This window comes from Neofelis nebulosa, chromosome X, assembly GCF_028018385.1.
Source record: "Neofelis nebulosa isolate mNeoNeb1 chromosome X, mNeoNeb1.pri, whole genome shotgun sequence".
Lineage (NCBI taxonomy): Eukaryota > Metazoa > Chordata > Mammalia > Carnivora > Felidae > Neofelis > Neofelis nebulosa.
In genome coordinates this window covers 33553098-33575178 of record NC_080800.1, presented here as the reverse complement: position 1 = coordinate 33575178, position 22081 = coordinate 33553098, and the positions used below count along the sequence as shown (strand labels likewise).

Here is a 22081-nt window from a genome sequence, read left to right as displayed (position 1 = left end):
TGAGAGAAGCCTCCTCCTCTGGGCAGGGAGACTAGTCAGACTGCATATGTGAACTGTTTATTCTGCGATCTTTTTCTTCAAGGCGGCCAATTAAATTGTGTTAGTTTCAGGTTACACAAAACTTTGGCTATTTCCCCTGTATGCATGCAGTGGACAGGTAAACACAGCACGGAAATGTCAAAAACTGAGGGGAAAATTCTGGGCCATATACAATGCTTTCACGTCCTCTTTGCAACATTTGTAAATGTTTAAGTAATAAAATCAAATTTCCCTTTCTATAATCAGCTCACGCAAGGTTTAAACCAGACCCACACCATCTCAGCATTTCCATTGTGTCTTCTCTGTCACTATTTTGGAAAGTATTCTGAAGGTGTTTTAAGGATTAGCCGTATTTTCAGACTTGCTTTCACTTCCAATCAAAGTTAGCACGGCATGACTGATCCTGGGGAGTGGACTCCGGAGGAAGCACAAGAAAACACATAAAGAGCACTTCTGAATTAACTCTGCCAGGTTAGTAACACTGAATACAACTATCTCCCTCATATACATCCAAACAGGTATTTTATTTGTCTGGGCTGCCTTTGTTTACCTGCTTTGGTCTCTCCTAAGGACCAGTCCTAGTAAGACAGGATACCAGTTATCTTGGGAAGAGTTAGAGCAAGGAAACAGGTTTGTGCCTTTTATATTGGCATGCGTTTTCCTCTTCTTGCCATACCTTGGAAGATTTTAAGATGAGGAAATGTAGTTGAACGGTCAGAAGTTTTAGAATTTAGTTATGAGGGGCGCCTGGGTGGCTCAGTCAGTTAAGCATCAGACTGCAGCTCAGGTCATAATCTCCCCGGTCTGTGAGTTCGAGCCCCGCCCCCACCATTGGGCTTGGAGCCTAGAGCCTGCTTCAGATTCTGTGTCTCCCTCTCTCTGCCCCTCTCCACTGGCGTTCTCTGTCTCTCAAAAATAAATAAATGTCAAAAAATTTTTAAATAAATGAAATTAAATTAAGTTATGAGAGTCTGTATCACAAGCCAGGTTGTTTCTGGATCTCATCAAATATTTCAATGGTAAAAGAAAAGAACTTAAGGGTTTAACTCATGTCAGTGTCAGATTATAAAACAAAGAATACCAGAGCTTAAAACATCCTTGCCAGCCAAGGAACTCATGCTGGTAAAGGAATCCACGGAATATTCCCCCAAGAGTTACCATCAGTAGTTTTTAAGTGCTAGGAAGAGGGTTTCTTGGTAGATTATGTTAATTAAGCATTGAATTCAAAGGTAGCATTTAGGATAGGACAGAATAACTCTTTAAGTGTAAGTACAATTAGTTAAAATGAGTCCCACTGTTTACTGGTTAAGAAAGAAGTTTCGGTCAAGTAGGGGTCTAGTATTCTAGGTAATTCAAAGCTCATATTCCTTGTCCAGAGAGATCAGTTAGCTTCAACACAGGCTTCCTATAAACAGAGAAAACGTTTTTGTTTTTTCTGAATTCTCAAAATACAGAACACTTTCCAGAAAAAAGTCCTCCATAAGTGGTAGACCTATCCCTACTAAGGCATATCAGATACTGGCATCTACTGGCGAAAATGAGACACAGCAGCTATTATACAAGAACCACCGAGTCAGAGACAAGAAACAAAGATCTGGAAATTACAAATGTGCAATCAGGGATACCCTGGCAGGAAATAAATTACCAAAGTTGACAAAGACTGATAAAGTTCTGGGTAGAGAGGGATTCTGGAGGCAAGCAAATAACACACAGGGAGAAATTTCAAATAGCTTAGAGATGACCATTACTAGCACACGTGATGGACTTAACAAAACTTCAGTCTCCAATGTGTCAATTCACTTGCCAAAAAGTTTCCCATGCTAGCGCAAAAGCCAACAGAAAGAAAAAGAACTAAATGTCCTTTGATTAAAATTTGTCTGAATCCCTACGATCATTCATTTCATAAATATTTATTAGGTGCTGACTATATGTTAATCACTGTTCTAAGTGCCAGGGATCCGGCAGTAAACTAAATGGCAAAGGCTTTGTTCCTGTGAAATATACATTCTATTCAGGGTGAGGGCAGGGTGGACATCCAGTAAATAAGTAAATATGTAATAATTCAGATGATATGTACCAGAAAAAAATAAAGTACAAAAGAGGTCAGAAGTACTATGTTATTATTTTATAGGGAGGAGTCAGGGAAGGCCTCATGATAAAGCAAGTTTGAACTATGTTATAAAGCTTTTATACCCTCAGATTCAAAGATGTGACTTCTTACTTTTTTTTTTTTTTTAAGTAATCTCTATGCCCAAGGTGGGCTTGAACTCAATACTGTGAAATCGAGAGTCACTCGCTCTACTGAGCCAGCCAGGTGTTCCCATCACCAAAGAAGACATCCAGATGGCCAAGAGACACATGAAAAAGATGCTCAACATCACTCATCATCAGGGAAATGCAAATCAAAACCACAATGAGCTATCATCTCACACCTGTCAGACTGGCTAAAATCAAAAACACGAGAAACAACAGGTGTCGGCAAGGACGTGGAGAGAAAAGAACCACTGTGCACTATTGGTGGGAATGCAAACTGGTACAGCCACTGTGGGAAACAGTATGGAGGTTCCTCAAAAAGCTAAAACTAGAACTACCCTGCAGTCCAGTAATCATACTACTGAGCATTTACCCAAAGAATACAAAAACACTAAAATGAAAGGATATCTGCACCTCTATGTTTATTGCAGCATTATTTACAAAGTCAAACTATGAAAGCAGCCCAAGTATCCATAAATAAGTGAATGGATAAAGATGTGAGATACACACACACACACACACACACACACACACACGCAGTGGAGTGTTATTCTGCCATAAAACAGAATGAAATACTGCCATTTGAAACAACATGAATGGTGCCAGAGAGGATATTCCTAAGTGAAATAAGTCAAGTCAGAGAAAGACAAAGACCACATGATTTCACTCATAGGTGGAATTTAAGAAACAAAACAAATGAACAAAGGGGGAAAAAGAGAGACAAACCAAGAAGCAGACTCTTAACTACAGAGAAGAGACAGATGTTTATCAGCAGGGAGGGAGTGAGGGATGGGTGAAATAAATGACGGGGATTAAAGAGCAAACTTATCACGATGAGCACTGGGTACTGTATGGAAGTGTTGAATCACTTTGTTGTACACCTGAAATTTAACACTGTATGTTAATTATATGGAATTAAAAATTTATAAAAGTTTTCTTTCTGCATGGTACTTCCCTGATGTTATCTTCAAGCCTTAAACCAGACAGCTTTTGTAAGTGGGGTTTTAAGAAAGAGACCCTGTCTGTAGGCAGGGATGGGATGGACCAGGGAGAGGCAGCAGCACGGAGGCTCAGGTCATAGGCGGCAGAGGTACTGAGAGAGATGCTGGAATGTGTGCAGAGCTACGTGAGGGGACAAGAGATCATCCAGACACACTTGTGACACGTGTAATGATAGGGCCCCTCAAGCATAGTGGGAAAGGAAACTGACTCCCAGCATCCTAAAAAACCATGTTCCTGGCTTATTAAAGGGAGAGGTAATGCTGGGCTTCCATCAGTCTCTGAGGACTGAAAAACTTAGACACGTTTGAATTACATCATAGAAGAATTGCCTTGGTTTCCAAGGGCAATAAGGACATTGCCAGAAGACACATGATGTAAGAACAAATGTGTACAGAAAGAAAATGCATTCAGGAGTCCCGGGTAAAGCACGGCACAAAATGAATTTGTATTTAAACACTCCGTAAAGTACATCCACCCGTTCCCTAGGGTAAGATCTACTTATGTTATTACTTCCAACTATCCCCTATAAAATGGATCATCAACTGTTGGGTCCTAATATTTTTGCTTTATGGTCATTTGAAATTTTTTCCCCAATACTTGGCTTTTATAGTTGCAGAAAATTTGAGAATCTTCACCTTAGAAGCTCTCCACCCAACATCAGTTTAAGAGAGGGGACATGACAATTGCCACAAACACCCTTAACGTTCAGGCCCCTGTAATAACCCCCCTTTGAACCCTTCATAGGAAATACACCCAAAGGAGAAAGCACATGCCAACATTTTTGCACATCCAGTACTCCTGGACAATTCTGGAAATTTGATTTCTGGTGTTTGAGATGGTGATGAGGTGGTGGGGAGGGGGAAAGGTCTGGCTAATGTGTTTTGAAGAGGATGTCTCAGCTATGAAATTCAAAAAGCCAAAAAAGGATTGTTTTTCCCCCCAATGAATAAGAAATGATAGCAACAGGAAACAAGAAACAGTCATAAAATAATAAAACAAATCCCGAGTTGGTAGCATTTCAATGTTAGAGTGACTCACTCCTTTTCCTTCCAACTTGTCATTCTACTAACAAAGGAAACAAAGTCACCCTTCCCATCTAGACTTCTTAGGTATCCATTCGTTCATCATCACTGTTTCCTGACATATTTACAAACACGCTTATTTAATTCAGTGAGGTGGAGGGAGGCAGCTTTCTAACTGATGTGAAAGCTAATTACACTGCCTTTGTTAAGTTTATGCATTTACTTTGAGAGTGTGTGTGTGTACGTGTGCGTGCGCACACAAGAGCAGGGGAGGGGCAGAGAGAGAGGTAGAGAGAATCCCAAGCAGGCTCCGTGCTGTCAGTGAAGAGCCTGATGCGGGGCTAGATCTCACAAACCTCTCACCAACTGTGAGGTCATGACCTGAGCTGAAATCAAGAGTTGGACGCTTATCCGACTGAGCCACCCAGGCGCCCCCACTGTGCTTTGTTATTAGGAAGGACACGGGGCTGAGGAAACATTGTAGTATAGAAATAATAGTTGAAGCTTATTTAGTATTAATAAGTGCTATGTTAGGTCAAGTAACACAGCCATGTTATAACTAGTAAGTGGCAACAGAATTCCAACCTCGGTATTTTACTTGGTGAGGATTCACATCCTGGTTCTGCCTTTACTTACAGACCAGGTTTGGTCTTAATGACATGGATGTTTCTGAAGCCTTCACAATCTGTATATTGTGGCTTTAGGAGGGTATCATACTTAACATCCAACCGTTTAGTTCTTCCACCAAGTGGATGTTCTATGATTCTTGGTAGCACAATAAGAATAACACAAGTTCCTAAACTAGCAATATCTTCCATTTGTTTAAACTTTCTAACTCCGGAAACTCGGAGGTTTACAGGTTCATCTAATGGGCACCAACCAGGCATCCAGAAAGGCAGTGTGGCATAGAAGCTAACAGCACAGACCTGGAAGCCAGAATGTCCCAGCACACATCCTGGCTCCTCCACTTAAGAGCTTGTGACATTAGATTACTTAACTCCTTCATGCCTCAATTTCCTCATCTCCAAACAAGAATAATAATTGCACCAACCTCTTATAGCTGTAGTGAGGATTAAATGAGATCATCGGCCAGGCCCACAAACCAAAGGCCGCACTGTTTAAGTACCTCATACACAGAAAGCATAAGGAGGCATTTGGGACAAAAGACCAGCGAGACGAAAGACCTTTCCTCTCCCTTACTGGAAAGAAGCAATAAACAAATCACGTGACCCTTTGTAACAAAGGGATCATAGAACCCTTTTGAAAATAAGGGTGAAGTCAGAAATGCCAGTGCAGGAAGCTCTAGGGAAATGCAAGGACTTTTGCTGCCCAAACTCTATAGCTTTGTTTTGGGGATTCCAGGCATCACATGCCATCAACTGAGCACTGATTATATCTGCATGAACACTGATGTAGGGGCTGAGGATACACAGAATTACAGGTCAGCTGTTGTATACTCTAGAGGCTAACATTTTAACTGTGAGGAGGTATCGTGAAGGCACAAAATGCCCAACCTAGATGCCAAGAGTATAGATGTGTCAGAAGTTCAGAGGAGGGAGCAGTGGGCAAAGGCTGTGCAAACCAGGAAAATTCTGGATTTATAGCTAAGCTTTACCTCAGTCTAGGCCAGCCTGCATATAGTAGACCAAAGATGTATCAAGAGGGCCAGGGACATCCTCCAGGCAGGTCAAAAGGTACAGACAAAAGTAGAAAAATATATATATCATTGGTGACCAACAATTATACCAGTTGGCTAGGGGAGAAGATTCTATAGGGAGGTGAGTAGGGGACCACCCATGAGGGGTGCAGGTGGGGCCGATCTGTGGAGATCGCTTTCCCCTGGCCTAAGTCTTGATTCAAGTCTGGCACCTTTGTGAACAGAAGTTTTAGACCTTGTCACAGATATGCTTGGTGACATACAAGGAAATTCACTTCAGAAAATAAAAATTACGAATGTCTACCACAAACTCCTAGTTAGCTGAGTGCATTACAAGCCCACATTAGATTCTCCATCCATACACAAGGCATATTAAACCAAACGACTGAATGTACACAGTTATATGGGCCCAGTAGCATCTTAACAATATCAGAACCTCTTGTGCTCCTCCAAGAAAATGTTCTGGTCATGTTGTCACGGTCGGGAATGCTTGTAGTCTATCTGCAATTCTGAGCATATGTACATTCCAATGGGTTTGCTCCTACTTTTCCTAGTAACCAGTCAAGGATCCAGATATTGGCAATACAGCTGAATACTTTTCACGCAGATATCCCAAAATACCTCCTTAAAATACTACACAAATGCGACATCTTTCACTTTTGCAATGTTAGTAACAGCATGGTTTTGCCTATTAAGTTAAAACACAAAAACGTCGCCAAAACATTTCAACAAATGTTTAGCTGGAACAAGATCTTCACAGAGTAAAAATAAACAAAGGCTTCACGTGGCCAGTCTCACAACCGCCACTTTACAAATAAATACACATGCACCCACAGGCTTTTCATTTAGTGGACATGTCTTCTATCAATCAGTTAATGCCACGTGACCCAGACCAGAAACTTCAGAGGGCCATTCTCACTTGTGGTGGGGAGTGGGGTTGGAGGACTAGGGTGAGCTTAAAATCCATCAGCCCCATGCTGTCACCCTTTAGATATTTGGGACACTTGGGTCACCGGACTTGGCACACGAGTATAGAGGGTGGACAGAAACAGGGATGGGTTTCTTCCTTTACATCTTCCCCACACAAGAGCATGAACAGGATTTTCTACATGCCTTTGCTTGTGGCTCTTCACTCATTACAGAGAGGGGGAAACTTGGCCAAACTCGTTGTTTACAGTGTCCAATAAAATTAAAATAAAGTGTTGTTTCACCTGGAATTATTCACATGCTACTCTGCCAGACGTCAAAGAAAAGGCAGGGAGTACCTTCAGTCACCAATATCAGAACCAAACTGCTTTCCTAGAGATTAAACTGCCATAGCAAGTCTGGTATGGAGCAGTTAAAGGGTCCAAGGTTCCTCTCCTTGAGACTACAAGTCTTGGGAGTGTCCACACCTTGAGTGTCCCCATGCACAGATGGCAGACAATCAGAGGATCAGGACACTGAGTTCTTTTCTCTATGCCTCTGTCGCAGATACTGGAGAGGGACTCATTCACACTTACTCCCACCCCCTTCTAGCAGGCCTCCTCGCATTGCAGAGGCCAGAGAGTCAAAAAGCACATTTTCCAGACTCCCTCACAGCTAACGTTCCAGGTGTGCTTTAGATTCTACCCCTCAGATGTACCACAGGAAGACTGAAATGAGGAAGTAAACTATGTCAGGGATATTGGTGATTCGTAAAAGTGATGGGTTGGAGGCATTTGGCTCCTCTGAAGAACACTGGTGAAGGTTCTTTGTATTCTGTAGCATCATAGGGGCTGAGGACTATGAGGCAGCAGGAGTGAAGTTTCTGCTAGAAACATCCTGTGGGGTAGTTGGCACTTCTCCTGGCCAAGTAACATCCAAACCAGGTTTCGGGCCTTCCCACGGATTCTGTCAATTACCTGTATCAGTTACTCATTGGCACAGTAATGCTGCATAAGGACCCAAAAATTTCAGTGACATACAAAAATAAGCACTTATTTAGCCCATGAATCTGCAGGGTTCAGATGGGCTAGGCTGGACTGGGCTGGTTTGTGTGTCTGTGGCCAGCTGCAGTTCAGCTCACCCATACGTCTGGGGGCCAGCTGGCTGTGAGCCAGCGTAGGATAGCTTCAATTGGGACAACTGGAATGACTTGGCTCTACATCACATGTCGCTCAGCCGCCAGCAGGCTGGCCTTGGCATGTCCTCTCACAGATGACAGACAAGTAAGAACAAAAGCATAAATGTTCAAATGCTTTTACAAGCTTCTATACACGTATCTGCTAACATTTCATTGGTCAAGTCACCTCAGACTGGTCAACCTCAGACTGAAGAGACATAGAGATATTCTGCCCTAGTGAGAAAAACCACAAAGTCACATGTCCCAAAGGCATGGGTAGAGGTGGGGAAAATTGGGGCCAGAAACACCCTACCACCTAATGCCTTCAAATAAACTCTTCTGCTTAAACTAGGCAGAGAGAATGTGGTTGTTTTAAACTAAGCAGCTTGATATAGCCACACTTCTTGATAATCAGTGGTTAAAATGCACACGTGGGACAAAACTCCACCAGAAAAAAAGTTGGAAAAATCAACTGTTTCCCAAGAAAATACAGTGATTGCATTAGGAATTCTATGACTGACCTAATCATCTTTGGTCTGCTCCTGCCCTTCCTTTCTTGCTTCTCTTTCATTATCCCTCTTCTGACCCTTTTCTTCTAGTCTAAAGAAGAATAAATAGATGTTAATATACACAAAATTTCTGGAAAAATATCAGTAACAGTTAACAGGAGTTGCCACTGAAGAGAGATACGAAGGTATGGGGTGAAAAGTAGTCTAAATTTTAACTGTGTGCTCTTTAATGGTTGAACTTTTTTTACCAAATTACTGAATTATTCTTTTGGTTAAGAATTAAACTAAACATTTGACCAAAAAATGGAAATATAGACAAAGAGTGAAAAAAATTCACGTGTAACCAATGGTTTTACTCTTTTTTTTTTTTTTTTTTTTTGTGCTTAGAAACTATTGGGCTAACCACAGTTAGTTAGAAAAATTCATGCCACTGGCCATAAGACTGGGATTATTACTTTATTAAAAATTCATTACCATAAGCCCATACTAATATAAACAAATTAGTGAATAAATAAGTAAATGGGAGAGAAGAGACAATTTTCCTGTGCAGAAGAATTCTAAATAATTTATGTAGATATTCCACCCTCAAGGAGGTGGAGCATAACCCCCATATCTTAAGTGTGCAGGGCACATAGTAACTTCTTTCCAAAGAGGACAGTATCGAAAAGGAGGGAAAAGAGCAACTTTACAATGGAGAACCCTGACAAATACTATCTCAACCAGGCACTCAAGGTCAACATCAACAGTGGTAAGTCATACGGACAGTATGTACCCCGGACAGGATGTGGTGAGAAAGGTACTTCAACTTTGTGGTCTTCCTCCCAAAAACCCATACCCCCAGTCTAATCAGACAAATCCTAAATGAGGGACATGCTAAAAACACCTGACCAACACGCCTCAAAACTGTCAAGGTCATCATAAACAAGCAAAACGCTGAGAAACTATCACAGTCAAGAGGAGGCTAAGGAGACATGATGACAAAATGTAACGTGGGGCCCCAGATGGGATTCTGAACTTTCCAGAAAAAAAGACATTAGGTAGAAAGTAAGGAATCTGGATAAATTATGGACTTTAGATAATATTATTGGTTCATTAACTGTAACAAATGCACCATACTGCTGTAAGATAATGACGGAAGAATTTCCATGGAGGTGTATGGGAACTCTGTATATACTCACGATTTTTCTGTAAATCAAAACCGTCCCAAGAAACAAAGTTGATTAAAAATTCATCATTAAATACAGAAAAAACAGTTAAAATAATAAATCAATGAATCAATCAGTAGGTATTATGGGGGATGCTAATGACCTAATCTAAGTGCCTAATCAGGCTGTACAAACACAAATTTCAAATGGGATCCAGGTGTTTGTGTAGCTCGGGGCACCAACATTAAAAGGTCTATAGCTCAGTAATGAGCCCATTTAAAAGGGGCCGCGGGATGAATAAAGAACTATCCCTGATCTGCATAATAATCGTACAATACAAGGTTCACTACACACTTGGGCAGCTTTTTAATTTATGGAGTAGTCAAGAAAATGCTTCTTTTTCCTTGTATTTTAAGACTGGGCTATCTCTGAGAATAAGTGTTTTTACTGGAGAGTTAAGAGGGAGAGAATAGTCAGGAAGCCACAGCCCGCCCTACATTGTGGTGTGGGAGTCACTGGAGACTGTATTTGAAGGTTGGGAAAACAGAGACGGGACACCGATAAATCCAAGGGGAAGACCACCTCCTCTGAGAAAGAGGCAGGACTTCCAAAGGAAGTATGAAGACTTGCGTGGAAGGCACTGAAGAGCAGGTTCCTCCCAAAGGTCTGTGAAATAAGCATGGGAATTGGGACATACTATGCCTCCCTCAACACCCACGAAGGACTAGAGTTAAGGGCTTTTCTTGAGGACTCTGCTTTAGATAATGCTGGGTATTCACTTTAAAATTACTTCCCTCATCTGTTGTAATTTTCTTTGGTTTGCTTGGAGCAAGGTTCTCACCTTGCGGTCCATGGAACCCCAAGGGCATATGGATAGAATTTAAAGGGTCCATGAACTTGGATGGGAAGAAACACTTCTTATGTTCAATAATCTCTATCTGAAATTTTTTATTTCTTTTAAATATGAATGTAGGCAACAAACCACAATAGCATTAGCACCTATGACTGTCACCAATAGAAACCACAGATATTTTTCATGTCACATTAGTTACTGCAGATACTGAGAAATATCCTTTATGCTTATCAATATTTTTTTAATGCTTATTTATTTCTGAGAGAGTGAGTGGGAGAGGGGCAGGGAAGGAGGGAGAGAAAGAATCCCAAGCAGGTTCCACGCTGTCAGCCCAGAGCCCAACGTGGTGCTCGACCTCAGGAACTGTGAGACCATGACCTGAGCCGAAATCAAGAGTCAGATGCTTACCCAGCTGACCCACCCAGGCACCCCTGCCCATCACTACTTTAAACTTTGGATGGTCATTAGACTCACCACTAGATTGTTTAGTAAGTGAATAAATAAGTACATATGTTACTATAACACAAATTTTTTATATTCTGATCATTGTATGTCAATATAATTTGTTTCCTTTGTAATCCAGTGTTTGATTTTATGTATTTAAGCCACATTTTGATAAGAAGGCCATACGTTTCATCGAAAGGTTGATGGCACAAAAACGTTTTCAAGGTTATAAATCCTAGCCTAGGATGTAAAATCTGCTACAACCTTACAGCTTTGTGTGGTAGCATTGTCAAGGAAAGGAAGAAGTTTGAAGCTATAAAGAGAACTGTCGGGCTAATAGCCTCCTCACTCCCTACCGTAATACTACCTCCTAATACATACACATATACATGCGCACACACGCACATGCACGCGCGCACACACACACACACACACACACACACCATAGAATCAAGGGAGATTGTAGCCCTTGAGCGCTGCACTGAGACCAGCAATAAAATGGCAGTTGGATCATGCACAGTCAAGAGCAGTGGGGAGCCTCAGGATATATAGGAACCACAGGCAAGTGGACGCAGGGGCAAGAGGACACAACAAACTGTTCTTTTCTAAATATACTAGAGGACATGACCCTTAATGGCCATAAGGAAAACCGAATCTTGTGCATTGCCATTCTAGTTTATTATAATGCACTTGAGAACACAAAGGGGAAAAAAATCCCTCACACGCTGAAGAACAGAGCAGGCTTTCACTGAGGCCGTGCTTTGTCAGTACAGCATCCTTGTTGGTGTGGTTTCACTTCATAAAAATTACTAATATGTGATACATACAAAAGAATCTATATCACATTTAAATAAATTCTAAAGACTAATGAGTCTCGATGACCCCGTCACCCCATTCAGGACCTAGAGTACTACAAATGCCAGTGTATCTACTATATGTTCCTACCTTATCCTATGTCCCCATCAGAGGAAAGCGCTAGCCTGAATTTTGGGCTCACCTTGCTTTACAGTTTCTCATATACATAGGATTCCTGGCAATGTACTGTTTAGTATTGTTCATTTTTGAGCTTTATAAAAATTACGCCCAACCACATGAAGGCTTTGGTGATTTGTTTATTCAATTGTTTCTAATATGCATGTATATTCTTGCATATAATTGTGGTTAATTCATTTTTATTCTATTGTGAAATATCAAATTTTTAAATTTATCTATTTTCCCATCAGTGAAAAATCAGGTTTTTCCAGCATTTTTTTATAATTTTTTTTAACGTTTATTTATTTTTGAGACAGAGAGAGACAGAGCATGAATGGGGGAGGGTCAGAGAGAGGGAGACACAGAATCTGAAACAGGCTCCAGGCTCTGAGCTATCAGCACAGAGCCCGATGCGGGGCTCGAACTCACGGACCGTGAGATCATGACCTGAGCCGAAGTCGGCCGCTTAACCGACTGAGCCACCCAGGCGCCCCTCCAGCATTTTTTTTTTTTTTATTACGAACTATGTTGCTAAGAACACTGCTAAGGAGAGTTCCTGGTTCACATGCAGAAAGATTTCTCTAAGGGTTATACCTAGAAATAAAATTTCTGGGCTATAGGGCATGTGGATATTCAACTCTGCAAGGGAATGTCAAGTTTTCTTTTCCAAAATGACTTTACCAAATTTGCACTCCCATCAACGAGGCATGTTAACTCCTGCTGATCCATTCCCATACCAAACACTTAATACTATCAGATTTCATAATGTATCATCATCTTTGTATGCCAAAGACAGTGTACCACTTCATCATACAAGGGGCATAAAAATGTCAGCAAGTACCAAAGTTTTATCAGTAGAGCTTAATTGAAGATAATACAATGTCTTACCCTGACTTCTCCCTGGAATGCAAAGCCTGAGACAAGGATTTGAATGCAAGTAGTCTATTTCGGAAAGTGATTCTAGAGAACAGAGGTAGGTAAGTGGGGAAAGGAAATAGGAAACGTGAAAATAAATCCAGGAGTATATTTTTGAGTTGACCACAACTGTAGGCAACTGGGGCTTAACCCTGCTTAGACCCTCTGAGAATCTCTTAGGAGTAAACAGTACTAAAACGCAGTTCAGAAATATCTGAATGTAAGAAGGGAACATTTATCTCTGGCTCCCATCCCAGGTTGGTCAAATATTGACTCTTTGGGTCTTTAACTCCCTCACATCCCATAATACACATACTTGGGTGCCAGGGGGGTGCAACAAGCTTTGGTGTTGAAATATCAAAGAAGTCCTGGGGTAGAAAGTGAGGCTAAGGCAAGGTACTCTCTGGTTACTCCCATGAAATGTGGTTATTGAACCAATGGCTTGCCTAAAAGGCAGGCTGAAAGGATGCACAGCAAGGCACAAGATGTACCTAATACACACACCTAATAAGCAGCAGAGATGGAACTCAAAACACATGTATCTACCGCAGTTCAAATATTAGGCACTTGGCACATGGTGTGCAAACACAGTCCACTGCCTACCCGGTAGCCATTCCTACTTTTTTTCTCTGCTAAGAGAACACCAGTATGTTCAGAAAGTAGGCAAGAATCTCTGGAATGGAGCTGCAAAGTGGCTCCATGATGCCATCACAGGCCGATTCCTCCTTCTACCTTCCTAAGAACCTCAATGCTGGCGTACATCCAAGTAGTCACTCCATCGTCCAAGAGGTCTCTAGCTAACATGCCTGCATTCCAGGCCAGTAGCTGGAGGAAACAAAGTATAGAAGGGCCTCCCTCCCAGCCAAATCAACTCTCTTCACACAGGCTTCCTAGAAGTCTTGCACAACACAACACTTATCTCAGGGGCAGAACTCAGTCGTAGGATCACGCCTCAGTGCCAGAGATGCTGGCTAATGGAGACTGTTCACTGGAAGCATCACCAGCAGGAATAAAACTAGATTCTGCCACTAAAGAAGATGGTGAGAAAGGACAATGAGTCTTATTTGCAGACTGGAAAAAAGAAAAGTACTAAGTCACAAAGTTGTTATGAGGACTAAATGAGATCATACAAATAAAACTGCACAGTGCCTGGTATGCAGAAAATGATTAATAAATGCTAGTTAATTCGCTTCGGTGAATCACCATCATCAGGCCTGCCGCTGAGCGGCCTAACTCCGGAAAACTGATTTTTATCAGTGTCTCTGCATTTCTCAGGCTAGAAGGTGCTGGAGGCTGACTCACACCAACAATACTCATAAGTGTTTAAAGCCAGAGTGGTGGCTTAGTAATTTACAATGAGAAATAGAACTTTCAGGCAGACCAGACAGCTTGACCAGGTTATTCTCTCCCTGAAGGCAATGAACACGGGGAATCATAAGATTGACTGCTGAGCATGAAATCAGGAGAAATACAATTTATTATACACTTCAAATGTTGAAATGGCATCGGGTCCTGACAGCCTGTTGCATCCATCTCTACAACCTAGCTTGTGTGATTGGGCGGGTCGGACAATCAGGCTGGAAACATAACAGGTAACCTCTTCCCCTAGACAGTGCTGGGAGCCACAATACCAACTGCTGGCAAAACTCATGAGGAATGTGAAAAATGTGTGAAATCCTTGAAGGTAAACTCAAAACAGGTCATCAGCAAATTCATTCTGAACACAGGCCCTATATGCCCGGCATAACTTTGGAAATGTCCTAAGTATGGAGAATATTTTAGCAAGACTCATTCTTTTGAGGACAGCCCCAGAGGAAATGGGGCAGCAAGTTGAATCCATTTTTAAGTTTGAAATGGAAATATTTTAGTTGTTTCATCTAGAGACATAATAGACCACATTAAAAAATTAAAACATAAAATTCTTGAAATTGATCAAATAGAATATGCATATATACACATACATATGCGTGCACTTGTGTGTGTACATATGTATAAAATCTCAATTGTGACTTAATGAACAAAGATAATTTTTTTATCCTCTAGGCTAACCTCATACCTTCTATTGACATTGTTTTTTTTTTTTCCAACGTTTTTTTATTTATTTTTGGGACAGAGAGAGACAGAGCATGAATGGGGGAGGGGCAGAGAGAGAGAGGGAGACACAGAATCGGAAACAGGCTCCAGGCTCCGAGCCGTCAGCCCAGAGCCTGACGCGGGGCTCGAACTCAGGGACCGCGAGATAGTGACCTGGCTGAAGTCGGACGCTTAACCGACTGCGCCACCCAGGCGCCCCGACATTGTTTTTTTTTTCTAAATGGTACAAGAAGAAGTAGAAAAGCAATGTGGTATAAAGGGAAGAGTACTAAGCTTTGGCATCACGGTTGTTTCTGAAGCTTGGCTCACCTCTTATGAATAATGCAATCTAAACAAGTTATTTAGTATCTCTGGACCTTATTTTTTCCTCTGGGATAGTTTATCGAAAAAATGACCCATATTCTTTACCCCTCCTTCCATCTATGCCTTTTGCCACGTAACTCCACGGGGCCCTTGCACTCTGACTCCGGGCATGACTATGTGCTTGCTTTGGCCAACACAATAAGGTAGAAGTGTGACATGCCAGTTATAAGTCTAGGCCTCAAGAAGCCTGTATATTTCCACTTTTTCTCACTTCTGCCTCTGCTACTGCCTTGAGAACATGACTGGAAGCCTGCGGGAGGATGAGAAACATGTGAAAGAGAGGCCGGGCCACAAGGTACTCCAATCAAGGTTAGCCTAGATCAGCTGATATCCAGGTAACCCCAAGACATGTGAGCAATCCCAGACCAGCAAAGCAATCTAGCCAACCCCCAGCTGATCCTGACACATGAGCGGTAAGTGCTTAAGCATATTACCATATGCTACTGAGATTTTGTGGTTGGTTGCTATACCACATTATAGCAAGAGACATCTGACACACACATAATCTGATACGGTTTGTTACAAGAGTTAAATGAGATACTATGGGAACAATGACTTAACACATCCCAGTCAGCAACAAAAATATACATCTTCCTCAACTTATGATGGGTCTACATCCTAATAAAACCACAAGTTGAAAATATTGTAAACTGGGGCACCTGGGTGGCTCAGTCGGTTGAGCATCCGACCCCGGTCATGACCTCACGGTTCACGAGTCCAAGCCCCGCATCAGGCTCTGTGCTGATGGCTCGGAGCCTGGAGTCTGCTTCGGATTCTGTGTCTCCCTCTCTCTCCACCCCTCCCCTGCTCATGCTCTCTCTCTCAAAATAAACAAACACTTAAAAAATATAAAAAAAGAAAATATCATGGGGCGCCTGGGTGGCGCAGTCGGTTAAGCGTCCGACTTCAGCCAGGTCACGATCTCGCGGTCTGTGAGTTCGAGCCCCGCGTCAGGCTCTGGGCTGATGGCTCGGAGCCTGGAGCCTGTTTCCGATTCTGTGTCTCCCTCTCTCTCTGCCCCTCCCCCGTTCATGCTCTGTCTCTCTGTCCCAAAAATAAATAAAAAACGTTGAAAAAAAATTAAAAAAAAAAAAAAAAAAAAAAGAAAATATCATAAATTGAAAAAGCATTTCCTACACCTAACCTACCAAACACCATAGCTTAGCCTAGCCTACCTGGAACATGTTCAGAATACTTACATTAGCCTACAGTTGGGCAAGATCATCTCACACAAGGCCTACTTTATAATAAAGCACTGAGTGGCTCATGTAATTTATTGAGCAGTGTCCTCAAAGTGAAAAACAGAATGGTTTTATGTGTATTGGTCGTTTACCCTTGTGATGGCATGGCTGACTGGGAATCGTGGCTCAGCATCAGGAGAGACACTGCATACCACTGGCCTGAGACAAGATCAAGATTCAAAATTCAAGGTACAGCTTCTACTGAGTGTGTATGGCTTTTGCACTATCATGAAGTCAAAAAATCGTAAGTTGAACCATTGCTAAGTTGGAGACTGTCTGTATAGCTATTGTTATTTTTGGTAGATTTCTACTTTCTAACATAAAATCACATTCTTGATATTATACCCAAATCACTAGCTTAAGGTTTTAGATGTTTCTAAGCCATTTAATCTCATATTTACAGTCTCTTGTTTTACTCCCACAAGTGAATGACAATATCCACAGAATGTGAACTTTACTGACTTAGCTCTCGAAGAGAAGACAAATTATTTTCCCATCTCTTAATTATTTTGGAGAGGGGGATATTATTTGATGTAGCTCACTGTTGGGTCTCATGCGGAAAAAAAAAATATGATTAAATTCGAATTTTGTATTAAATGTGTGTGGAGAAATTTGCAATGCCCTCGAGATTGCTCCATCCACAGAATAGCTAATCCTTGAAAAAAAAATCACAAGGAACCAGCCTTGTAAAATTATCTTGGAGTTGGTACAAGGGCAAGCTGCAATTTAGCTGTGACTGGAGAAGAAACATGAATGGAGACAAATCGGCTGATGTATAGTCCCCATATTCATTCACCTCCATTTGTACAAGAGATTGAGGGAGACTTCACTATAGTATTTTCTCCCATTTCCTCATCCTTTGTCATTTGAGCAGAGAAAGTCATTAAGCTTGGCAAAAGCACAAGTCCAATACTATCAGCAATTAGGAGAGCAAATACCACAGATAAACTCACCTACAATGATGTAATGAACCAGACTCACCCAATACCATAAAGTCTCAAAATGTCAGAGATCTTGCTAAAAGCTTTTGGATTTTTAAAAGCTTTCCAGGTGATTTTTTTTAAGTGCAACAAAGTTTGAGAACCACAGATGGTGTGCTTCACAAAGTATCATCCCTAGACCAACACCAGCAGCTTCACCTGAGGACTTCTTAGAAATGTAAATTGTTTAAAAAAAAAAAAAAAGACGTGTAAAATCTTGGGCTCAACCCCAAACCTACGGAATCAGAAATTCTGAGGCCAGGACCCGGTGATCTGTTTTTAACAAGCTCTCCAGGTGATCTGAATGCCTGGTAGGGCTTCAGAACCACCAATCTAACTAGAACTGCGTTCAAGTATCTATATTGGTATCACCTGGATTTTGTTGGCGCTGCAGAATCCTGGGCCCCATCTAGACTAAATTGGAATCTAAATTATAAAAAATAAAGTCTTCAGGTGACCGGTATGCACATTAAAGCCGAAGAAGTGCCGTATCCGTCCAGTGGTTCCTGTTGTGGGGTGAATTGTGTCCCCACCCCCAAACTCATGTTGAAGTCCTAACCTCAGTAGGTGACTGTTATTTGGAGCTAGGACCCCTATAAAGAGGCGATTAAGGCAAAATTAGGTCAAATGAGTGGGCCCTAATGTAATATAACTTGTGTCCTTATGACGGGAAATTAGGACACAGACGTGCACAAAGAAAAGACCATGTGAAAACAGCAGGAAGGCAGTGATGTACAAGTCAAGGAGAGAGCCCTCAGAAGAAGGCAAACCTTAAGAGACTCGCAAATACAGAGAACAAACTGAGGGTTGCTGGAGGGGAGGTGGGTGGGGGATGGGCATTAAGGAGGGCACTTGTTGGGATGAGTACTGGGTGTTATATGCAAATGATGGATCACTGGGTTCTATCCCAGAAACCAATACTACACTGGATGTTAACTAACTTGAATTTAAATACCAAAAAAAAGAAGAGGAAGTCAACCCTGCCTCCACCTCAGTCTTGGCCTTCTAGCCTCCAGAATTGTCCAGTGACAAAAAAATCTTATTTAAGTCACCTGGTCTGGGGTACTCTGTTATGGTAGCTCTCACAAATACGGTTCCCAAACTCAGGTGCGTATTGGACTTATCTGAGGGAGTTTTTAAAATCCTGACAGCTAGGTACCACTCCCAGAGGTCCCAATTTAAGTAGTTTGGGGATTAGCCCCTAAGTCTGGATTTTTAAAAGCTTTCCAAGTGATTTTTTAAGTGCAACAAAGTTTGAGAACCACCGATGGTGTGCTTCATTCTTTTGACTGGTGAAAAATCTAAGGCCCAGGGTCCTTCAACTGTTAAATGTCAATCTCTTGACACTTGCTTAACTGATGTCCCATCAGTAGGTCTCCAAACCTGGTCCTTCTGTAAATATTTCAGGACTCCTACTGTGAAAGAGAGTCAAGAATCAAAGTGGGCAGTCATCTATGCTCTCTTAATTTCATGCATCAGCTTAAACATTTTGGGGCTAGGATCGTCTTGAACATTTTTTTGTAATAAATCTCCCTCAGCACAGGTATAGGGAGGGCCCCCACAGAAAACCCGTTGACTTAAACTGTCAGTACCCACTACCTCTCCTTATGTTCTTCTTGCCCCTCTAAGTTGCCCTCCGGGTTCCTCAGATCCAAATGAAAGACTCTAAGGTTATGTAAACCAGCATTTCAGGGTGTAGGTGTCAAACCACTAATTGGGTTTTTCTTGCTAAACCCTTTCTACTGGGCCATGTGAGGTTGTGAAGCTCCCAAACTCTACAGTCAACTCACTAGACAAGTATCTACTGAATGTTTATTCTGTTCCAGGAACTGGAGGATCTGACCCTTACCTGATGGAAACCGTATGCGCTGTATGTATGTGTATATGTATATACACATATACATATGTATATATATATATATATATATATATACACACACATACACACACACGTTTTTTTTTTTTTTCTATCTGTAGTCTCTAAAAGTTAACATGCTCCACAACAGTGATTATTTAGCACCTTTAAAACACCATACACCTTGGCGGGGCAGTAGGAGCAGGGGCTGTTCTGAATGTGCTCTTGCTACACTGATTAATATTTAACTTTTTACTTGGACCAGTCATTAATCCTGTCACTGGTTAAAATAGAACCGTTTTCATGACATACTAGCACAATCTGCTGGTTAGCTCCCCAAAGCCATCTCTAACCTCCCTCTCCCTGGCCTCCTTTCCATGACAGAAGCTAAAAAGCCCGATACTCACTTTCCTGGCCTCTCTCACCATTAAGAACTGCTATAGAGCCCAGTTCTGGCCAATGAAATACAAGAGAGATTCTGCTGAGAAAAGATATTTCTTCTCTGGTAAGAGAAAGTCATATGAGAGAAATTATTCTACCCCTCTCCACTACCCATTTCCTGCCTTTGAACATGGAGTAAGGATGTAACGTCTAGAGTTGTTAGACCCATCTTGAAGCCATGAGCTTAGTAAGGCATTGATCCAGAACCCTGACGCCTTTGGGCCACCAACTCCAGTAATCACCTGCTGTCAGGCTTCTCTATTTGTAAAAGCCACCTGTAGTTGGCTTTTCTCTTGCAGAAAAAAAAATCACAATTAATATATAGTCTTCCATGTGTGTCAAACTCATTTATTCAGAACACTGTGTGGCCTGAGGCCCCACATTTTGAGATTTATTGAATGAGAAGGAATATCTTCTAGGAATGAAGAGAAAGCATACCCAGGTGGAAAGGTAAACCCAGTCTGAACTGCCGAATTCATTTATTCACTCATTCTTTTAACAGACCTCCACTTTAGTAGACTCCAGGGATATAAAGATGAATAAAACTTCACCCCTGCCTCCCAAGAAATTTTACTATCTTGAGACTGGTATGTAAACCAAGAGTCACAGGATGGTAAGCACAGAGACAGAGATATGCAGGGGAGAGGAGTCACAGTATCAGAAAGGTTTGGTGGGGGGGCAGGGGGGATTCCCCATAAATAATTTTGGAAAAGAGAATCATGAAAACTTCCATTCAACTCTAAAAAGTTATTCCTGTGACTTGACTAAACACGTGAAGTTTTATTTTTCTTCCTGGGGAGGAGGAGGCGATTCTTTGCTATAATCACAGACTGTAGACCAAATGACATTTCAGGAAAGAGCAATTTAGGATGGGCTACTCAATCAACTGCCAGAAAAGCTTCCCCACCCATCCTTCTCCCACAAAACAGGATAAGGACCAGGTTTGGTGGGGGGCGGGGTGGGGGAAAAGAGGGTAAGTACTTTCCTCCTCTATCAGCAGGGATGTTTGCGCAGCACAGAAGAATTCTGGGCTGTGAATTAAGACCACCTGTTAACATTGCAGCAAACCAAACAATATTGATAATAAAGCAATCAGTTGTCGACAGGAGCCACAAATGCATGCATTCCAGGAGATGCTCTCCTCTGCTACTTTTAAGCAAAAACGACAGCAATAATTAGTACCTATTTAATAATCACAGAAACACCTGCAGTTAATGGTAGAGAAACAGGGATGTGACCTCCCTGCATCGGTTTTTCTAAAGGCAGTTGGTGGAAGCAAACCTCCCCCTCCCTACACACACACACACACACACACACAGACCCACACTGGTAGAGAAAAAGGAAAACTAACATGTAGCTTTGCATTGTTAAATCCTCATAAGAAACAGAATAGGTCCTCATTGATTTTCTCGTAAGGGAAATAATAGGTTTTGAAGCATCTCTGAAAATAAGACCAGCAGCAGTTTCCTAAAATGTTCCTGAAATACATTAAAAATAAAATATTCAATAGAGTCCTAAATGAATTGTTTCAACATTATCATGACATTCACATGAATTGTGCCTCCGGAACATTTTGATTCAGTCAGTGGTGACGAGATTGATATGCAACACGTCCTGGGCTGGGGAGGGTTGTTCCAAGATCCCAACTCAGGCTACAGTGAAACATCTGCCACCTCGCCGAGAATGAGGAAACCGCCTTGGCAAAGGATTCCGGCTCAGCCCTCTAGCTCTCTTGCCACCTCCCACCCCCCTAACCTCTAAGAATCACCCAGGAAGAAAGTGGGGGAGGAGGGAAACACGAGAAACAAATCAAACATTCCTAGCCCCGTAAACGCCGCATCCGGACCTTTGAAGGTACCCTGGAAATTAAGAATATGGCCCCAGAGTTTGGCTTGTTTGGGGTCTGAGCATGGATTTGATAGCCTCTGTTGCGTTTTAAAAATCTAACTTTCTGTCTCCGATGGAGAGAGCCCGAGGGTGGGAGCAAAGGCAGACAGAGATACAGACTGGGAGACATCCCCCCCCCCCCACCCCCAACACCACCCGAGTCACCCAAGCCTGAGGCACCAAAAGACGAGAAACTTACCTGGCCCTCACCTAGACGGAAAGGCGGCTGGTCGCTGAAGCTGGAGATGAAATGCAGATCCCAGGCGGGAGGCGATGTCCCGCTCCGCACCCCGGGGAGCGGAGTGACTCACGCGCCGGGCGCCCGC

The 22081-nt window shown here is 42.1% G+C and overlaps 1 protein-coding gene across 6 annotated transcripts in view; it reads right to left on the bottom strand.

The window, feature by feature from the left end:
- Positions 1-22081, bottom strand: part of SYTL5 (synaptotagmin like 5) — a 272831-nt gene extending 250750 nt beyond the window's left edge. For all 6 annotated transcript variants that reach the window (XR_009256972.1, XM_058712816.1, XM_058712821.1 and 3 more), the window contains exon 1: positions 21955-22081. The gene's annotated coding sequence lies outside the window, so the exon portion shown is untranslated. The remainder of the gene's footprint in view (positions 1-21954) is intronic.